Genomic DNA, 11,475 nt, shown 5'->3' with positions numbered 1-11,475 from the left:
ATTTCACCTGATGGATTGTTTTAGTTTTAGCTACGAAGCTCTGTCCTCTTACCTCTTCCAGTCAATCTTGTTTGCCCCTCTCTCCATCCATTTCTTTAGAAAAAACATAAATAAACACAGGTTTTTCCCCATCATCCTTCCTGGTAATGTCCTCGGAGGTTGAGGACGAGCTAGTGTTGAGCGCGCTAGCTGTCTGTATTCTGCATATAGCCTCCAGCCAAAGACAGAGGAAAGGCAAGCAAAACAACGACCAGGTCCAACTGGTCCTCAGCGTACCGGGACTGTTTAGTGCTTGGACGTCCCCAAAACACCTGGGAGACTTGCTGACTCTCACCAAGAAGACAGGCTACCTTTATTTGGATTAATGTGTCAGTCAAAAATGAGAATTAACATACTGTTGTACAATTCAGTCAATAAAATAAAGTGATTAAACCACTTTCGACTTTTCCACAACTATACTTTATACTGACATACGTGTGGCTTCTCAGTTTTTTTCCCCTTTCTGTCACAAAAAGCATGTTTTAGAGGGCGACATGCTATAATCCACTAAGGTCGTTAATGAAAGGCATTCTCTGTGCCCACATTGAGCCGTGACCTTGTTGTTCAAACCACTGTGGTAGCGAAGAAAGGCCATCCAGAGCAGCAGAGCGCTGTTTCCATCTGCTGGATTCGCCACACAACGGGGGAAGACGCGAACGTCTCTCCTGTAATTGTGGTATCACGGAGAATGTTGTCGTATGTTATGTTGCCGTCGGTTCCCACTGAGGCTTCTTTTCCTTTGTGGGGTCTTAAGTCCTGACTTTACATGCTTTGATCAGGGCTGCAGTCACCACCCTCATGTTTCTACAACCTTAGAAAAGCACAAACGCGGGCGAGAAACCTGTGTAATGAGCATAGCGTGCGCGCTCCTGTGTAGATCTGCTTTATGAATCCGAGTTCATTTCAAACACTTGGTTCTTTTCGGGGGTGCAGCTGAGAGTGAAATCAGTGCTTGTTGGCGTGTGTGTGTGTGTGTGTGTGTGTGTGCGTGCGCGCGTGCGGGCGTGTGTTTCCATGCGCTTTGACAGCCTTTGAGCCAGTTCTCGCCTTCGGTAAAAACGCTTAGGGCACAAAGCAGCCTTCCCCCTCTGCTCCTGAGCAGAGGCCCCGCGCGCTCACTATCTGACAGGAGCTGAAGGTAAGCACCAAAGACATCCTGACACACGCGCCAAAAAAGCACTTTTGATGCAAGGAAAATGGACCGATTTGCCGCGTACAAATAACAGCAAAATGTCAACAGAGCGAGGCAGGTCCGACGGGAGGCAGCAACACAAGCCAGGTTCAGATGATATTACTGCGAACAAAACGGGAATGTCAACCACCAAAGGCCCTTTGTTTGTCGATCTTGATCCTCACATTGTTTTGACTTTTGTTTGTTTATCAAAAGAGGCTTTTCTCCCGCGTTCTCAATCTCCGCTGTGACAGTCTACAGATGATGTTGGGCTTTTACAAATTGGTGTTTCGGTATCCACATTTTAGTTTTAATTCCACTTTTCTTCGTGGATTTTATTGTTTACATTTTCTAAATGCTGTCAAGAAAAAAACCACACATTTGACTGAAGAGGATTTCAATAGAACGTGTTCTTCAGTCATTACTAAATAAAAAATGAAACACATTAATTATTACAAACGTTCAAAATAGCTGTTGTCACACAGTTTGCCGTTCACTGACAGATTATCTATAAAAAACATTACCTGACTCTTAAAAATCTTAATGACACCTGCTTTGATTTGTGAATAGTTTTTCTGGTTGTTGGGCCTGTTTCATCTGGATATTTGTCAGTAGGATAATATCACTTAATTAAAAACTGTTTTGCTCAGACTGTTTGACAGCCTGTCAGAAATGTGGCGCTGAGTGGAGACACGTGGAGACGTGAGAGACGGGACAATATGGATCAATGAAGCCGATCACGCCGAAACCTACGACGCAGATTACCAGGCCATCCAAAAATGTCACATATTTCATGAGTAAAAATATAAAGAGCAAAAGGAGACACCAAGAGTGACAGTTGTCTTGGACACTGTTACATTTATTTCACACTATTAAAGAGTAAATCCTTGATCTTTTTTTAGTTCTCCACCTGTTGTCCTTTAGCTGTTCATAGACTTCTTAATCTTACTGAAGTCAATGTTAAATGAGTCGCAACCATTTTCTCTACCCTCCATCTACTAAGGTCCCAACATGATTGCCAAAATAAAGGTGATCAGGCAGAGCGTCGCACTGCATCCAACGCAGTCATTGTTTTGTTATCTTTAAAATCTAAAATATCAAATAATAATCCCTCTCAGTCAACTGTTACCATATATTTTCTGATTCCTTAGTATGCCTCCTGCAACCTCCCCCCAATCAGTCGTTGTGTGCTCTTTTTCCTGTTAGGTGTGTTTGGACCTGACCCAGGGGTCAGGACCCAGCGATGCTCTGGAAGATAAGTGTCTGCACTAACCCTGGGCTACACCTGTAGGTCACTGCAGGGGGATGCTAATCCTTCAGCCGCCCGCTAATACCAATGATCTGCATCTGAGACCCTCTCCCCCGGGACAGTGTTTGTGTATGTGCGCCTGATGTTGGTGGGTGTGCGTTGTTGCGGGGGCTGACAGATGAGGCAACAGGGGGCCCAGCAACCCGTGTCTGTGTGCGTCTGAGAGCGAGGAGTGGGGGATGGGAGGAATGGTTTTATTCAGTCTGTGAGTGTTTATGTGAGTGAAGTCAGGCTGGAGTCATGAGGGATGCTAAGGGGCTAACTGCATCGCCTTCCTTGACCACCTATGGAAGGGGCTGGAACGCTTGGCTGCTGTCAACTACAGGCCAACAGGACTCGGCACATTAAAAAGCAAGAGCCGGTGGCCTTACTTTTATTTAGCTTTCCTATTAGAACAGCCGTGTACTGCACATCTGCTGCAAACATCCCCCCTTTTTATGGCTTCTCCTTCTCCTGGGGCCGCCTGCATCGTCTCCTTCTGTACAAAACAACAGACAGCAGGAACAGAATGACACTGTGGCACTCCACAACACTCCAGGCCCAACAATTCCCTTCAATAAAGGTTCTAGATTAACAGACCAAAAGATTAAAAAAAACCCCAAACCTGTGTCAATGCAGCCAGACCAGAACAGAAGGTCGGCATCATTGTGGTGGAAGAGAAAGAAAAGGCATCCCACACTTTTGCACGACTTTATTATTCAAAAATCAAATGTATCTTTGAATAAAATGAACTTTGTTTTCACTTGAACCATCATAATTGGTCAAATTGTCCATTTCCACTTCCTAAACATATATTTTAACACGATCCAATTAAGAACACACACTCATTATATACATCAGTGTACTGCAGCGTTGCCCTGTGGAAACCCCCCCAATGCTGATGGGGAAGATATAAATGTGTTGATCAGCTGCACGTTCTGAGAGAGATGGCCAGTGCTGCGCGCTCCTCACGTCTCACTAAACCCACATTCAGACTTGAAGCTTCGTCCCAGGCGGCCGTTCCAAATTGTTGTGCGTGAGATTCAAACCACGCGGCAGAAAGTGTTTACTCTCTTCATTGAGGCGCCGGATAAGTTGAGAGCAGAAGCTAAGTGTACTACAGTCTATGGCAGAAGAATAAACATTTTCCTTTATAGCCCGAGGACCCACTTTTCATCTGTCAAGCATGTTTTAATAATTAATCTATTTAATACACACACAGCATCTGCTGGGTACAACTCCCATCCTCCCATTCAAACTGACTAGCACAGCTGCCACTGAGTCTACTGTACAGCTCTGGAATATGATGAGATATTTCTATTTTCTCCTTTGCACAGACACAATCGTACAGGCACAAACTTACCTACACACACTCCCGCAAAATAGATTCTGTTGAAGGGGTGAAACCCCGACTTTAGTCCTACTTTCCCTATATGTCTCTCTCCTTGGTGAACAGGCCAAATGGGGATTGTGTAAATTAAATACATTTCTTTTTCCGGCAGCGGAGAGAAATGATGCCAGATTAAGCCCATGAATATATACATGGGCCAGGGTTGACCTGTCTCCAGACGCCTGATTTCCCAGGAGGGGTGCTGACACGGTAAGGGGCTCCGGAGGGATGCACGTGCGTACGCAGGTGCACGCGCGAGGGCGTTTGTGCACGCGTTTGTTGCAGGCCGTGCCTCCGACGGAGGTGAGGAGAGCTCCTGAACAGGTCCAAATTGAGCTTAATCTCATTCCTCATTGTGCTGCAACAGGAATGGAATTGCGCAATTGCACTTTAACGGAGGATCGAACGGCCCACCTCCCTCGCTGTTCCTCCTCTTTCTCCCCTCCTCTTGATTTCTTTGTCTCTTTGTGTCCTCTTCCTAAATTCTTTACACGGGCCGCCGAGCGTGACTGCCTCCTCTTCTTCTTGGACTTCCACTGGAAGCTTCTAATAAAGTCTGCTTAAGCAATCAGGGGTTAATGCGGTTAGGATAAGGGCAATCATAGAGCAGCAAAGGATGTCCGGATGTCTCATTCCTGTTTCATTCCATGCCTAATCCTAGGAGGTTGTGATTTCAGGAATCCTGTGCTCCATCCGTTGCAACGGAGCGCGTCTTCATCACGAGCAGGAAGGATTCCGTCAGTCCCCTGGGGTTGATTACACACTTACCGTCATTTGTGCCGAACAGGCGCTTCCGATTATCCAAGAAAACTTTGGTCAGCTGATTAGCCAGTTGAGCGGCATTTACGCGGGACTGTGCGCGCTAAACGCCATTTCCGAAAGCAGCCGCGCCTCCGTTCGCCTTTTTAGCTCATCTCTGCGAGACGGCGTTCGCAGAATCAAACAAACCACAAACTCCAAGAGGATCTATTTTTGTTGCCAGCGAAGCGAGCTGAGAGGAACATCTGAGTCCACTAAACTAACAACGACTGTGTCAGGATTACACACAGAGATGTCAGCAACCACAAAGAAAACATGGGAGACACCAGCATGCAGATCAGGCCTTGTGTCAACAGTCGGGAGGGGGAAAGGAACAGTCAGTAAACGGATTCCGAGCACTAGTGCTGCTTAAGATATGATTGCTTTCAAACTCATGAGCTCTCGGCCGCAGCCGTCCAGGATATTGGCACGGGGATTGTGGTGCGGATGGTGTTTTAGCGTCATCATTCCTGCCGGTCCAGTTCAAGCTGATAGCGCGGATAGAAAATATGGGAGAAAAAAAACGTAGAAATGGTGATTGAGTCTCGCAAAATGTGTTGATTTGTTGCTCAAAGTGGTGGAGCAAAACAATGCAACAAAGGTTCCGGGACTGTTGTATCAGGATGTACTCATTATGGCCCATAATGAAGGGGCCTGCTGTGCATCTACTACAGAACACCGAGGACACACACACACACACACACACACACACACACACACACACACACACAGGGGGAGAGAGAGAGAGAGAGAGAGGAGAGAGAGAGAGAGAGAGAGAGAGAGAGAGAGAGAGAGAGGAGAGAGAGAGAGAGAGAGAGGGCCACATGGCTGTCAAGTCTAAAAATAATTAGGCATCAATATGAGTTTCCCTGTTTTCTTCTCCCTCCCCTTGTGCGTTTTATTCATGTGCTGGAACTCTGAGAGTGGCTAATGCAGTTAACATGCTCTCATCATGAATTTTCATTACGCCATTACATTTGTACATTACAAGACCATGGAGCCGCGGCCACAGGGATGGCAGCAACACACACACACACACACACACACATGCACGCACGCATGCTAGGGTGATTCTTTTATCTCTGTGATAATTGTAGCTTTGCCATTGGTTCAGTTAAGACAGTTGCTATCATAAAACTATTGACTGAGAACGGGTTCGCAGTAGCGTAACACAGCAAATCAGGTGCTTTTAAGACTTAGCGGTACACTGAATGCAGCAGAGCGCTGTCACGCCTGTCCCGCACCAGAGAGGAGAGCAAGGACGAGAGCCGGGCTAGAACTAGACTCTGATCAGGCCGTAAAACCCCCAAAACATTTCCAGCCTCCTGACATGCTGGACTGTTGCTTGAAAATAGAACCAAAAAATAGAACCATGGATTAAAGGCAAGATCCAATGGTAACAGTCCTGTCTGGAGCATTCAGCTTTCACACACACACACACACACACACACACACACACACACACACACACCACACACACACACACAGCCACACACACACACCACACACACACACACACACACACACACAGCCACACACACACACACACACACACTGAACACTCGCCACAAATGTTAACCATGTTCATAAGGAATTAACCTTTTGCACAACTAGATTTATCTTACGTCAACAGTCGGCGTCGCCTCTGTCTCCCCCACCTGGGAGACTCGGTAATTACATAAAGACGACGCGCGTTCACGCTCCAGGGACCTGCTGCTGAGACCTCCATGATCACCTCGGTGGCTCCATGACACGCGTCAAAAGGTGATTATTCTGAATCCTCTGCTGGAACCAGTGCTCAACCTCCACAGGTGGTCCCACAGCTGGCCGGGGCCTTTTGGGCCTAAAGTTTGTGGACTTGCATTTCTCACTAGCGGAGCGAGCAGGAAGTGGCTGTGTGTTTGTGTTTTCCTGCTAACTGGGAGCGTGTAGCATCTTTAAGCGCGTGTATCAATCTGTGTGAAAAGGGTTTTCTGTTGCTGCTCGGCTCATGCTCAATTACCCAAACTCTCCTGGGGTTTAGGGAGGATAAACACACATCAGCTGGCTCTGATTTATTTCACTGTCCCCCTGAAGCCTGGAATTAAGGCCTTCTCTCTCTCTCTCTCTCTCTGTCTCTCTCTCTCTCTGTCTCTCTCTCCCCCTCCCTCCCTCCCCCCCTCACTCTCTCTCCCTCTCATGTACACTCATACGTGCACACCTGACAGTTATATTTATTGTGTTAGCGCAGCTACATTCTGAAGTCATGTGACTAAAATACTGATGCCTTTATCACCACGTTCTGATCCTACATTTACTAAACCCTTAAAATGTCTGTCATATCCTTCCTTCCTTCCTTCCTTCCTTCCTCCCTTCCTTCCTTCCTTCCTCCTTCCTTCCTTCCTTCCTTCCTTCCTTCCTTCCTTCCTTCCTTCCTTCCTCCCTCCCTTCCTCCCTCTCTCCCTCTCTTCCTCCCTCCCTCCCTCCCTCCCTTCCTCCCTTCCTCCCTCCCTCCCTCCCTTCATTCCTCCCTCTCTTCCTCCCTCCCTCCCTCCCTCCCTCCCTCCCTCCCTTCATTCCTCCCTCTCTTCCTCCCTCCCTCCCTCCCTCCCTCCCTCCCTCCCTCCCTCCCTTCCTTCCTTCCTTCCTTCCTCCCTCCCTCCCTCCCTTTCTTCTTCCTCCCTCCCTCCCTCCTCCCTTCCTTCCTCCCTCTCTTCCTCCCTCTCTTCCTCCCTCCCTCCCTCCCTCCCTCCCTTCCTTCCTTCCTCCCTCCCTCCCTCCCTTTCTTCCTCCCTCCCTTCCTCTCTCCCTCTCTTCCTCCCCCCTTCCTCTCTCCCTCTCTTCCTTCCTCTCATCCTCCCTCCCTCTCTTCCTCCCTCCCTCCCTCCCTCCCTCCCTCCCTCCCTCCCTTCCTTCCTTCCTCCCTCCCTCCCGCCCGTTCTTCCTCTTCCCCCTCCCCTCCTCTCTCCCTCTCTTCCTCCCTTCCTTCCTCTCCCTCCCTCTCTCTTACCTCTTACTCCCTCCCTCCCTCCCTCCCTTCCTTCTCTCTCCCTCTCTTCCTCCCTCTCCCTTTCCTTCCTCCCTCCCTCCCGCCCTCCCTCCCTCCCCGGCCTTCCTCTCGCCCCTCTCCGTCCTCCCCCCTCCTTCCGTCCTCCCTCCCTCCCTCCCTCCCTTCCCTCCTTCCTCGCTCCCGCCCTTCCCTCCCTCTCTCCTTCCTCCTCCCTTCCTTCCTCCTCCCTCCCTCCCTCCCTCCCTTCCTACATATATTGAATGATTCCTACTGTAACAGTCTGACTTGGAGCCATTGTAATGTTTTCTCTGAAGACATCAGACATCAGCACATTGTTCCTGGAACACCTGAACGCTCCGTTGGGGAATATTGTTACTTCCCTAGGAAAACTCCTGACACAGTTGATCTGGTCAAACTTGAAACCGGCAAGTCAAGACTACGACACGGTTCAAAGCGCTCGATATTTAGTGGCGGTCTGCACTTTATTAGTCTTTATCATTTCCATACTGTGTAGACACCATTTATTTGCTGAGCGTGTTCCACCTCCTCCTCCTGGAACAGCGGAGCTGTCCTGGGTGGTTGTCTCTCTTCAGAGGACCGCTGCTGTCTGCCCACCAGGGCTGCTGCATCCGTGCTCGCACGCCTTCGTTCCTCCGCTGCGATGACAACGTCTGCCATGTTTCACTCTGATCTCTCCATCAGTGTGAATAAGTGTATCGCCACACTTCCCCAGACTGTCGCTCACTCCTCTGGACACACACACACACGCGCGCGCACGCACGCACACACACACACACACACACACACACACAACACACACACACACACACACACACACACACACACACTTTACTATCCCCGCCAGGACCGCCATCTTTAAATGGAAATACTGTACGGATGCACAGCGACGTAAACGCGCGTGCTGTATACGTGCACGCGTTTATCCACAGTGACACGTGCACGTATACAGCACATAAGTGCATGCATGCATATGTTTGCGGCGATGGCCCCTCACCAGACGCGTGCTGAGGCCAATGTGAGGTTCTGGGAGAAGGCGCTAGGTAATGTTGTCAAAGAACGGCGGGTCAGAAAGCTCCTCCAGACAGGCCCGAGTCTTTATCGTGCACGTGGGCTTCAGTGGGCGTGTCCAACCGCTTTGCAGTGTGCAGCGCCGCAGCACCGGCTGGCTACCTTCATTAGATCCCTCCATCCTCTGTCACTGGGGGGCCACGTGTCCCTGATTCATGATTCACCTTCCCAATATTCTCCCTCTTTTGCCCTTTCTGCCCCTGTTGGGCTGTTTGTCCTCTGCCAGGGCATCGTGCACGGTGCCTGGCTCCTGAACCAAGTCTTGATTGCTAATTAGGGGTAAGTTCTTTTTTTTTGAAACCGCTAAAGCAGGTGGCGTGAATCTGTCCTGGCTGGAAATGTGCCCCACCTGCAGACGGGTTGTCGGTGTTACGTGGGGAGCGTTTGCTCAAAGGAACGTCTGAATATTCGGCCGGGCTCCTCCAGAACCCAGGCGGCACATATTTACCTTGTGCTGGAGGCGATCTCTCTAATCATTTTGATTCGCAGATGAGGAAGTGTTAAACGTGGGCTGTGTGTGTGTGTGCGTGTGTGTGTGTGTGTTTTTGTACAGGCGCTGAACAGAAGTGCACAGTCAGGCGGGCCGCAGCAACGGCAGTTGGACCCCGGCCTCTTAATTACACTACGAGTCAAAGAGGAAATCAAAATTACTTGAAAGAGGAAGTTCGTATTACCGTGAAAGCTTGGCCGTGTCAGCGGTGATCACTCTTCATTAGCGTGTTATTTCACTACGCTGGCCCCCCTGTCCACACACACACACCCCCACACACACCCCCACACACACTCTGCACCTGTAGACATGCGGCTGCCAGGTGTCCTCAGAACAGGATCACTCTTACTGTGCCCCATTTCAAGTACCAGATGTGTTTAACAGGAAGTCGGTTGAGCAGGAACTTCCTGTCTGAGGACGTGTTGCCCTCATTGTACAAACTCTCTCACGACTGGGGAAGATACTGCTCTTTGCACGTGTGCAGGAGCTTGGTTAGCATAAAGGCTAATTCTCAGGTGCGCACATTAGCGCTGTGTCAGCGAAGGTAATGATATTTATTAAGAGCCATTGATTAATGACACCAGGGTGGCGCCAGAGGTGTCCGTTCAGAGACAGCAAGCTCGTAATTATGCCGTATTTTGAATATATCCCGCTACAGATATAATTAGATGCTCTGTTCCTCGCGTTTCTGATGATGGCTGAAGGGTGACATACTTTTTTTTTTATGACGCCTCCCTCTCCCTCTTTGCTTGTATATGAAAGAACTATTTGGCCTCGCGGAGGGAAGGTGCTAACCCTTTTGTTTATCCTGACTCCATCACAGGCTCTGTCAAGCCCAACAGACGAGCAGACAGAGCCGTGACGGGCCCACTAATCTGACAGCTCCTCCACATCACGCAGCAAAGAGCGCCCATCACATCAAAGCGGCGCGCGAGTGGCGCCCGCGAGAGGCTGATGTCGACGCTTTGCTCTGCCATTTCACTGGTGTCTTCATAGTGCCTCTGACACGCTGCACGCCGGGAACCTTCACAGGAAGCATCCAGGTGGCTAAAACGGGGAGAGCGTGCAGAGAGACTTCCCCGTGGCTGAGCGGTGAAAACCAGTCACCTTCCTGGGGGACGAGCGCGTGCTGCTGCGAGCCGACGTGACGGACTGTGAGGGATGGAGCGCCACTTTAGGCTGCGCTTGACTTTAATACGCGTTATTTCTCTGGAGCATTTCCAGGTGGAACACAGGTCCTCCAGACGCTCAACAGGATCCTGCCGGTTGGTTAACGTGCTGATAGGACACACCCGTCATTTTTGGGTGTCTGCTGTTGTTCCGGCATCATGTCCTGTTACTGCCAATTCAACCGAATTCTAATTAACACAACAAGCTAAACTGCACCGTTTGTAATCCCTCCGTTCTGCATCCGTGCGCTCCAGCAGGTTTCGCTCTCCTGACCTGTGCTGGGAAGTGAGCACTAAAGCAGGAGTAAGGAAATAGAAATGCTTCTGTAATGCTAACACTAAGACACACATGAATACAGATTTATATTCCTATAGAGCAGCTGAAACTTATTCTCTGTCATCAAACAGCAACGCAAAAGAAAAAAACCCTCGGCAACATTAATAATACAGACAAAAACCAAATCAAATATAATCATAGACTTTACAATTAAACACTATAGAACATTACATGCACGACCTGTATTATTTAACAGAATTTTAATACTTAATGGTTGAAATACAGTATGATGTCTTACTACAGGAAGTGATGTATTATGCTATATTATGGCCTTGACGATGAGTTTGGGTCGTGCAATGAGATTAACCACAGTTACAGACGTTAGCTGCACCAGTGCTAACACACAGGATTAGCACGATAGCTAAAGGACTGCTTATTTATGTCTTTGTCTGATCTAATGAAGTCAGGGAAGTGGATTCAATTAAATATCAGGTTTGGTGCAATGTACGGGGGCAAAGTTCACTCATAAATCCGATACATTATCAGTCTCTTTTCAAAGGCTCTTGTGAAAATCACTAAAGTAGAATTGAAATGTGTCACAGAGAGGGGGTCACAGACCAGTTATGTTGGTCACACGTGAGCTTCCACTTCCAGATGGTTTGCCAGATGGAGAGCTGCCAGCAGCTTGAGAGAGCAGCTACATTACCAGCATACAAACACCAATGTAGCAGTCCTCAAAAACTAGCCGTGGAATTTAGCAGGTTAGCATCTTCCA

The 11,475-nt window shown here is 48.9% G+C and overlaps 1 long non-coding RNA gene across 1 annotated transcript; it reads right to left on the bottom strand.

The window, feature by feature from the left end:
• Positions 1-8,132: 8,132 nt before the first annotated feature.
• On the bottom strand, positions 8,133-9,604 carry LOC130531319 (uncharacterized). Its single transcript, XR_008952072.1, has 2 exons — positions 9,439-9,604; positions 8,133-8,424 (listed from the first exon to the last, which is right to left on the bottom strand). It is a non-coding gene; the product is annotated as an uncharacterized LOC130531319 (long non-coding RNA).
• Positions 9,605-11,475: the final 1,871 nt, after the last annotated feature.

Source organism: Takifugu flavidus, chromosome 1, assembly GCF_003711565.1.
Source record: "Takifugu flavidus isolate HTHZ2018 chromosome 1, ASM371156v2, whole genome shotgun sequence".
In the NCBI taxonomy this organism is placed as follows: domain Eukaryota; kingdom Metazoa; phylum Chordata; class Actinopteri; order Tetraodontiformes; family Tetraodontidae; genus Takifugu; species Takifugu flavidus.
This window is presented reverse-complemented; position numbering and strand designations above follow the sequence as displayed.